This window comes from Nicotiana sylvestris, chromosome 8 (assembly GCF_000393655.2).
Source record: "Nicotiana sylvestris chromosome 8, ASM39365v2, whole genome shotgun sequence".
Taxonomy (NCBI): Eukaryota; Viridiplantae; Streptophyta; class Magnoliopsida; order Solanales; family Solanaceae; genus Nicotiana; species Nicotiana sylvestris.
In genome coordinates this window covers 213927551-213938533 of record NC_091064.1, presented here as the reverse complement: position 1 = coordinate 213938533, position 10983 = coordinate 213927551, and positions in this window count along the sequence as shown.

Below are 10983 nucleotides of genomic sequence, written 5' to 3'. Positions count from 1 at the left end.
AGCGTGGTAAAGTTATAACCAGTCCATCCCCAATATGACATCAAAATCAACCATGTCCAGAAGGAGAAAATCTACATGAGTCTCAAGACCCCCAATCACAACTATACATGAATGATGGACTCGATCTACCACAATATAATCACTCACCGGTGTAGACTCATAAACAGGAGCACTCAAAGAATCACTAGGCATGACCAGATGCAGTGTAAAATAAGATGACACATAGGAGTATGTAGATCTTGGATCAAATAAAACTGAAGCATCTCTACTACAAACTAGAATAGTACCGGTGATAACTGCATCGGAAGCCTTAGACTCGAGCCTGGCTGCAAGAGCATAACATCGAGGCTGGGACCCACCACCCTGAACTACATCTCTAGAGTGGCCTGCTGCTGGCTGGCCTCCACCCTTGGTGGCCTGAGATCCACCTCTAATACCTCTACCTCCATCTCTAGCACCTCTACCCCTACCTCTAGCTGGCTGGGCGGGCTGTGGAACACTCGGTGCCTGAACCATGGCACGGGAACCCTGATGTTGAGAGCTTCTCGATGCTCGAGGGCAAAACCTAGCAATGTGACCCATATCACCACAAGTATAACAAGCCCTCGGCTGTTGGTACTACTGGTACTGCTGATCCTGACGACCTGAATGACCTTGAAAACTCTGGAGTAGCGGTGCACTGATTGGAGCTGGTGGTGCGTTGTAGGACTGTTGATCAGAATACTGCATATGAGAACCACGACCACCTAAAGCACCATCAGAAACCTGAAGTGTGATTGAAAAGGCCTAGGAGGATGGCCTCTACCATACGAATCCCTGCCTCCAGATGAGGTACCACTGAATCGACCTGAATGATGAGGCCTCTTGTCAGACCCTTGACCACCTCCCTCCGACAGAACCATCTCCACTCTCCTGGCCACATTGGCCGCCTCCTGAAAAGAAATCTCACTCCCTATCTCCTTAATCTGGAGTCGAATCGGCTGAATAAGTCCCTCAATGAACCACCTCACCCTCTCTCTCTCTCTCTTGGTGGGGAGTATGATAAGAGCATGACGAGCCAAGTCGATGAATCTGGTTTCGTACTGAGTAACAGTCATAGAACCCCACTGGAGACACTCAAACTACCTCCTATAGATCTCTCTCTGAGTGATGAGGAGAAACTTCTCCAGAAATAGCTGAGTAAACTGCTCCCAAGTCAAAGCTGGTGATCCGGCTGGTCTAGCCAAACAATAATCTCTCCACCAAGTCTTGGCGGAACCAGACAAGTAAAAAGCAACAAAATCGACTCATTGGTCTCCGCTATCCCCATATTCCTGAGAACCTCATGACATCTGTCTAGATAATCCTGGGGATCCTCGGAAGATGCACCGTTGAAAGTAGTAGTGAAAAGCTTGGTGAACCTGTCCAACCTCTAAAAAGCATCGGCAGACATAGCTGCTCTATCACCGGTCTGAGCTACCACACTCGGCTGAACTGCTCTAAATGGCTGAGCGCGGGAGTCTAAAACTGGGGAGCCATCTGCTCCGGATTGCGAGTAGCAGGAGTCTAGGCTCCTCCTCCAGCCTTGGAGATTGTTGGTGCTACAGGAAGTAACCTTGCCTAGGTGACATTCTCCATAAGGCCCACTAGACGACCAGAGCATCCTAGAGTACTAGGGTAGCAATAAACACCTCTAGGACCTGAGCTGGCCCACCAGAATTGTTTGGGCTGGAACCTCATTATCAAAGTCAACCTGAGGCTATACCGTTGGTACTGCTGCTTTGGGCTGAGCTCTGCCTCTACCTCGGCCTCTAGCAAGGCCTCGGCCTCACCCTCTGCCCCTCATGGGAGCTGCTGCTGGGGGCTCGGGTTGCTGATCGGTGGATGAGGAACAACATGTTCTCGCCATCTGTAAAAGAATAGAGTAGAAATTCAATTAGCATTGAGAAACCAAACCACACGATAGAAAAGAATAAATGTGAAGTTTTTCTTAACTATGTAGCCTCTGGGGATAAATAAAGACGTCTACGAACCGATCCCTCAGACTCTACTAAGCTTGTTTGTGAACTATGAGACCCATGTAACCTAGAGCTCTAATACCAACTTGTCATGACCCGAATTTTCTGCCCTCGGGAGTCGTGATGGCGCCTACTAATGTGAGCTAGGCAAGCCAACTATTTGAACAAATTACCTTTTTACCCATTTTATATTCTTTAACAATTATGAAGCAATAACGTGTAGACAGCAGAATTTATAATAAGCGGAAGAAAAGCAATAAACTATTTGAATATGTATCCAATACAACTGCTTGAACATCGACTACCCAGGACTGGTGTCACAGCTTCACAGACGGTCTAAGAATACTACATACAAAGTATGAAAGATAAAAGATACACTATTTCTAAAAAGTAAAGGAAACAGGATAAAGGGGTAGAGGGAGACGCCAGGGCCTGCAGGACTACCTTGGATATCCGTGTGGACTGAAGGTAGCCACCCAAGCTACGGTCCAAAAGCTACTGCTCCGGGATCTGCAGACAGTGCACAGTGTAGTATCAGCACAACCGACCCCATATGTTGGTAAGTGCCTAGCCTAACCTCGGCGAAGTAGTGACGAGGCTATGACCAGACTACCAAATAAACCTGTTTAGTTAAATCATATACAGCGGAAAAGAAAAACAGTAATATACAATCAAGAATGGGAATGTGAAACATCAATTAAGAATAGAACGATGGAGAGTAAATACAAGAAACACCATATCTCAACTATCAGCAAAAAAATCAGGAATCAAACAGGTGCACAGCATCACCTTTCATTCTTTTACTCTCGTCCTCACCAAAAGAATCAATATAAATTGCACGGCATCACCCTTCATGCTTTTACTCTCGTCCTCACAATAAAATCAGTATAATCGGCACGGAATGGTACATCGTGTGGCGCAGCATCATCCTTCGTGCTTAAAACTCTTCCTCACAAAATCATACACGACATCACCATTTGTGCTTTATCACTCTCTCACCAAAATAATACACTGCATCACCCTTCGTTCTTTAACGATGTTCCTCACCCAAACAACAATCACAAACAATAGGGTAAGGAAATAAATGAAATTACAATAACAATCCCGGCAAGGGAACAATGGTTCAACAATCGAGTCCCGACAAGGGAACAACATCAAAAGAAACATCAATATCCCGGCAAGGGAGGCCACGTAATGATTCTCTTCTTTTCTCACTTTTACTTCACAACTCACTTCACAACTTGAGCCAATGCTCTAAAAGATTCAATTACCACTTATACTTTCACATTTAATTATACAGCATGAGCTAACGCTCCTCAATGTTCAAATGTCACAATTATTTCCACAAAACTTTGTGCAACAATAGAAATCATCATCAAAGCATGAATAATACAACGAAGTCATAATAATCACAATATAAGACTCACGGGCATGCTTGACACCAAAGTATAGATACTCGTCACCATGCCTATACATCGTATTCAACAAATACCACATAGCAAATAGGACTCGACTCCTAATCCCTCAAGCTAAGGTTAGACCAAACACTTACCTCGATGCCAAGAACATAATTCAAGTCTCAACTATCGTTTTACCTCTTGATTCCACCACCAATTCGCTCGTATCTAGCCACAAGTTACTTAATTACATCAATAAATGCTAATTGAATCAATTCTAATGCATGAAAATACGTTTTCCAAAGTTTTACCCAAAAAGTCAAAAATTGCCCTCGGGCCCACATGGTTAAAACCTGAGGTTCGAACCAAAACCCAATTATCCATTCCCCCACGAACCCAAATATGTAATTTGTTTTGAAATCGGACCTCAAATCGAGGTTCAAATCCCAAATTTTTGAAAAACCTAGGTTCAACCCAAAACACCAAATTTCCCCCATGAAATCATTGATTTTGAGTTGAAATCATGTGAAAAGATGTTAAATATTAAAGAAAACTAGATAGAAATGACTTGCAATTGATTTGGAGAAGAAGTTTTCTTTGGAAATTCGCCCAAGAGAGTTTACGTTTTGAGAAGATGTGAAAAATGGAAGAGTTTTGGCTAAGTTATAAAATTGCAGGTCGCAGATGTCGCAATTGCGACCAGGGTTCGCAATTGCGAACCCAGACTTTTGCTAAGCTCGCATTTGCGAAGCGACCTTCGCATTTGCGAAGTCGCTTTTGCAAACAATATGTCGCATATGCGACGACTGACCAAAAGGGGAAACATCGCATTTGCGATAAATTCCTCGCATTTGCGAGGTAGGCTAGCCTGGGCTATTTTCGTATTTGCGACATAACCTTCGCATTTGCGAACTCGTATTTGCGAGTCAGGCTTCGCAAATGCGAAGCCTGCAGGCCTGCAATAGAGCAGCTGGAACCTGCAATTTCCCAAGTCCAAAAATCCACCCCGTAGCCTATCCGAAACTCGCCCGAGCCCTCAGGGCTCCAAACCAAACATGCACACCAACCTAAAAACATCATACGGACTGCTCGTGCATTCAAATCACCAAAAAAAATATCAACAACTATGAATTTAGCATCAAAATCATGAAATTTCTTAAGAACATTAAATTTTTTCCAATTTTCTCAAATACGGTCCGATTCATGTCGTTTCAAGTCCGTTTTTTACCAAATTTTACACACTCATCTTAAATCACATATAAGACCTATTCCGAGCTCCGGGACCAAAATACGGGCCCGATACCACCAAACTTTAAACACATTTCACTTTTAAAAACTCATAAATATTCCAAAAAATAATTTTTTTTCATTTCTCGGGCTTGGGACCTCGGAATTCAATTCCGGGCATATACCCAAGTCCCATATTTTCCTACAGACCCTCCGGAACCGTCAAATCACGGGTCCGGGGTCTATTTACCTAAAATATTAACCGAAGTCAACTTAAATTCATTTTAAAGTCAAAATTTATCATTTTTCACAGATTTTCACATAATGGCTTTCCGACTACACGTCCGGACTGTGCACGCAAATCGAGGTGAGACAGAAAATGATTTTTAGGCCTCGAAACATGAAATTTATTCTTAAAACGGTCATCACAACGTGTGACACCAAATTCTGGGATCATTATGGGGTATCTTGTATTAACTTCTTAATATTTATATTAAATTTGAAATGATTACCTTTTACTAATAAAATTGAAGGAAAATCATAGTTTTCAAAATTATTAAAACGAGAATTTAATTAAGTATTTTGGTTGGCTTGCCTGACAACGATGTCCGGCGTCATCACGACCCTTAGTGGATTTTGGGCCGTGACAAGATTTTTGGAACACGAGTGTCCTGAAATTAAGATTTTAGTTTAAATTTTGAGGACAAAATAAATATTGGCTAATCCCTATATAACAACCCTAAAAATGGTTGATTGTGTAATTTCCTCCTTGAAACATGAATAGTAAGGACCATGTTTATAAATAGATATTGCACAAAATATTTATATTGTAAACATGAAAGAGAGTATTCACCGGAATATTACACAAAGACAATGTACTATAAACATCAATAAATACCCACCGGATATTGCAACAAACAATATTGTACTATACAAGAAATTTGATTGTTAGAAGCTCAAAATACTTCGATGTCCTTGCACAACCCAGGTTATGGTTGTGAAAATATAAGGCTGATAATTCCACTTGTGTCTAAGTTAGGACAAGTTGAGTTATGTCACATTTAAGGGAATAAGCACACGGGTAAACATACCTATTTGGCACCTCGAGGGCAATTTGGTAATTTCACGTGAAATGAAACAATCTAATTGGATAAAAAGGCATCTTATTGTGGCTGCCATATACATATTTGAGTAGACCGAATTGCGCCTACTTATCTCAACATACATCACCACCATTATCCAAAAGTTTTTATGGAGACATGTGTTCCAACTAACGCTGTCAAAGAATATTTAAAATCGACTAAATCGATTGAACCGTACCGACTTAAATTTTTTTTTAAAAAACTGTAAATTTTTATATAAATTTAACTCTACTTATCTTGGCTCAAGTAAACTTTGAACAGCTTGAGTCATGATTCAATTTTAGTTCAGCCTATTTGATATGCTCAAATTTGATCCAACCTATCCATTCACCTTTATTTGTGTCAACTAAATTGCTTGTTTTAGGGAATTTTAATACCTAAGTTGGTTAGTTACCAAAAATTTTACCTTTGTTTGTGAGGTTCGATTTTTTTCCGTTATAATCCCTCCCCACTTTCCCTTCCCTTACCCCTTATATATAACTTTTAAAAAAATTAGATTAAAAAGAATTGCTTGCTTCAATATCACAAATTTTACCTTGGGTCTCGCATAATCAACTTTAGTTGACTGAATTCTAGCCCGTTTGGCCAAGCTTCTCAAGAAGCCAGAAGTATTTTTATAATTCATGTACCATAGTCTAGTTTAGCTTTTTGTATTACCTTTGAAGTAAGGTGTAATAAGGAGGTCAGCAAGCAGTAAAAACAGCACGAAGCAGCAGTAACATCACAGTCCCACGGTAGTCCCAGCTACCCAAAACTTCCCGAACTACATTGACCTGATTCCTTTATAGCCAAGGATATGTAGGAAACCTTTGAAGCAGAGGTTCGGTCAAATCTTTCTAAAAATGCTTCCCACGGAGTATTCGAACGGGCAAAAATCGCTCGTGTCCGCTCACTTTATCTTTGTACGAAAACTCTTCAAGTTTCCGCACAAAGAGGGGCAGCTGTGAGCACGTAATTTTTGCCTTACGAAAAACTACTCCAAAATAAATCAAAAAATAAAATAAATTTCTTTTACTGTGTAATTTTTGAATTTGGCGTGGTGTTAAATGTTTGTGTTATGTCCGTAAATGTTTATTTTTGTCAAAATAAATCAAAAAATAAAGTAAAATACATATTGCATGCATATAGGATTTAATTGTGCATTTAAGAGATAATTTAAATAAAATCGCAAAAAATACGCATTGTTTCTATTTTAAATGTTTCACTGTGTGATTGATGTTTTTGTCTATGTGTTAAAAATGGTTATAGAGTAATTAATATATTTTTGTGAAGTTAAAATGGTTTTATAATTTTTTTTAAATTAGAAAATGAATTAATTGAAAAAATAAAAAAAAACATACTAGTAAAAGATTGGACCTGGATTAAAATCCAGGCCCAAATCAATTAATTCCCTTCACAAGCCCAATCCCAACAGCCCCATGTCCGGTCCAATTCAAGCAGAATCAAACGACGTCGTTTGGTCACCCTTATCAAGGGCCGTTGGATTAAATCCAACCAACGGCCAAGATCTCATCACCCGAACCCAAGACCCTTACCCGATCCATTGACCCGGTTCAACCCGTCCCCCAACTTAAACCAAACGACATCGTTTGGTTAAGTGAATAGATCCTAGCCCTCCATTCTAATTGATCCAACGGACGATACTAATCCACCCTACCCCTATATAAATCCCAAACCTTACCCAGCCCCTAACTGAACACCCCCCTCTCCGCTCCTGTTCATCATCGTTCCAAACAGACCCCTAACCCTAGCCGCCCCTATTCCCCTTCGCCTGAAACCCGGCGGCATCAACGCCGCCGGTCACCAACTTAACACCCTAGGACCTCCTGAACCTCCCCTACACGAATCCAACCTTAGTTTCCTTCGAATCAGGCCACAACTCTTCGAATCTTAAATCGAAGGTTGGCCTGAAAACTTGATCTAAACCAATCAGCCCCAAATTAACACCATGGCTTCCCCTAGTCATCCTAAGTATGGATCTGTTGGTTGTTAGGTTCGAATCCGTTCGGAACTTCTCGAATCTTCTTTTGAAGATTCGGACCAAACAAAAATTTACCCAGATCTGTTTCAAACTCACACCAGTTACCCTCCTGGCCTCCCTCGTGCCTAGAATATCTTTGGTTCTTCTCGAATCTGACCAGAAATGGTTAAATCCCAAATCGAGTTTTTAAGAACCCTAAAAAATACCAAACTTCCGGATTCGGTTCAGATTATGATGAAGATTGAGGTTTAATCGACCTTAGTCGAAGTATTTTCAGTGGAAAATACTTCGACTAAGGTCAGTTTGATTTCAAACAAAAAATCCGAAATCCAAGTTGAGTTCGAGTCAGAATATAATTAAAGTTCAGAGGTATTTTTCTATTTATTTTTGTGTATTCTACGTGTATTGTTGTCCGTATTAATAGCTTGTTAATTTTTCATATTTGTTTTGATTAATTCTGTCATTTCTGTCTATTTGATCCGAATGTAAACTGTTTCTGTTGGTTGTGGTTATTTACAATATGTGTAATCGACTCGATTAAGTTCGTCGATTAGTTATATTACGAATTTTTTCATTTCTGAAAATGTTGACTAAAACAGTCTGCTTCTATTATTTTAGACTAATTATTGACAAATGTTGTAAATAGTCAATTGATTAATGCTCGTCAATTAAATCATGATTGTCTGTGAATCAGTGAATTCAAATGTATGTTGTATATGTTATTGTCTGAACATTAAAGTTTCAGGGCATTGTCAGTATTGACAATGATCCTGTGTGTGTTTGATTTTGGTTTAATGTTAAGTCCAGTCTGAATTGTTTTGATAATTTCAGAAATATGCTGTTATGATGTTAGTTCTGAATTCAGTGCTATAATGTCAAGTTTGAATTCAAGTTTGCAAAAGTTGGTCGAATGCAATTGTGTTAGGAGGTTAATAGGATTGGTTTTAGCTGTAAATCAGGGAGATAACTAAGTTTGTACAGATTTTAGAATCTGTTTTGCTATAGGTTCTGATTTTTCAGTAATAACATCAAGATTTCAGGGGCACTTCTGGGAATGAAACAGTAAAAAACAGGGTGTTAGTACTAGTATATTATAATGTAATGTTAGTTGCTATTAGTTAATAATACTAATGGGGAACAAGGGATAATGGGCTGCTGAAAATCAGGGAAAAGGTTTTACATAATGGGATTTTCTGTTTTTAAAAAGAAGAAGGGGGTCCAAGAAGCACTTAAATTGCCTAGGACCAGCCCTGTATAAATACAGGAGCTGGACAGACAGTTAAGGGGACAGAGAATTTTTGAGTGAGAAAGAGAGAATTTTAAGAGAGAAAAAATAGAATTCTGAAGAAAAACAGAATTTTCAGAAGAGAATTTCTAAGGGCAGAAATTTTCAGAGGGAAGATTTTAATAAAGAAAAAGAAAGGCAGAGAGAATTTTTAAGAGAGAATCTTTAAGAGATTTTGAGGGCTGAGATTTTAAAGAAAGGAAACAGAAAATAGCACACTCACATATACACTCACACACAGATACAGCAGCAGAAACAGAAAATCAGAAACAAACTGAATTTGTAACTGAAGAAAGGCTGAAATCTGAAATATTGTTCTTGTGTTGAATATGTTCAATTTTGTGTGATTCCACTGTTCAGTTAAAATCTGAAGTGTCTTTCAAAGTATCTTACTGTGCATCTGGGCTCTTCGAATCCTATTCTTGATAAGATTTACTGTGTTATCAGTATATTCTACTGAATTTGTTACTGCTGTAACTGCTGAAACTTACTTCTTCTACCTCCATTTTCAGGTATATGTCTTTTAAATTTTAAGTTGAAAAGAGATTCAACATGACTTGTCGATAAAGCTTGAACTGAAAGTCTATTTTTATTTGTCCAAGTTCATCAATTTAAAGTTCATTTTTTGTTTCATGTTAGTTAATTAGTAGTACATTCAATTTGATAGCTATGGGCTATTTGTCTTATTTTAAAAGTTTGTATAAAGGTTTGTAATAATATTAGTTCATTATCTCATTAGTTTAATAAATTGTCAAGACAGGGAGTAAGGCATAAAAATGGACCATTGATTGCATCCCTTAATACTATTAACTAAATGCAAAGATAAAGAAGTTACATTAGTAGAATATCTTGTAATGAGTATGATTTTGTTTATATTCTTTTAAAAAAAGATAGTATTAATCATATTTTTATTATGTCCTTTGAATTTGAACAGTTGGAATAAATTATTTATATTCGGAAAATATAATCAACGGTCAACATTTAATATTGTAAGTTCTTTGAAACCTTAAATGGGAATTTGTCATGAGTTTCATATAAAAATGTATGAATAATTTGTGGAAAAATCCTTAATATCATTGCAAATATTTTTGCGCAATTAGGGATACGTTCGCGTACCTTGATTATATTTTAGAAGCAAAAATTCGGATTATGCGTACGCGCAATTTCGAACAAATATTTAGTAAAAGGATTTATCCAAAGACGTTAAATCAATTTCATAAAAACCCGAGATGTACGGTTCACTATTCAAGAAAAATAAATATTCTTGATTCAACACAATCTCGGAAAAATGATTGCTTAAAATATTATCAAAAAATTATTGTGTACACGTACGCGTGACACAATTCCGCATTTTTAAATTTGTAACACGAATATACGTACGCGTAATTCGATTCGAAGAAGGGTCCTTAATCACGATAAGTATAAGCGGTAGTAAAATCAGATAACATCAATATATTTAATAAAATCAAGATGATTAAGCCAATAATAAAAACAGTTAAGCGACCGTGCTAGAACCACGGAATTCGGAAATGCCTAACACCTTCTTCCGGATTAACAGAATTCCTTACTCAGGATTTTTGGTTCGCAGAAAAATAAACAGAGTCATATTCTCCTCGATTCAGGGATTATAATTGGTGACTTGGGACGCCTCAAAATTCCCAGGTGGCGACTCTGAAACAAATAAACAAATCCCGTTTCGACTGTCCTTTAATTGGAGAAAACTCCCCACGCGCCCCGCGGGCGCGGCAAAAAGGAGGTGCGACAGCTCTGGCGACTCCGCTGGGGAAAAACATGTTATTTTAACCCAGAACCATAGGTTCAGGGTTTAAAGAATTCGAGCTTAAAGTATCTGTTTTTATTGGCTTTACTTACTATATAATTTTCAACTGTTTATATGCTAATATGCTAAATTTTTTTTACCGCTTTAATATTATTTGAATTGTGAATATATACA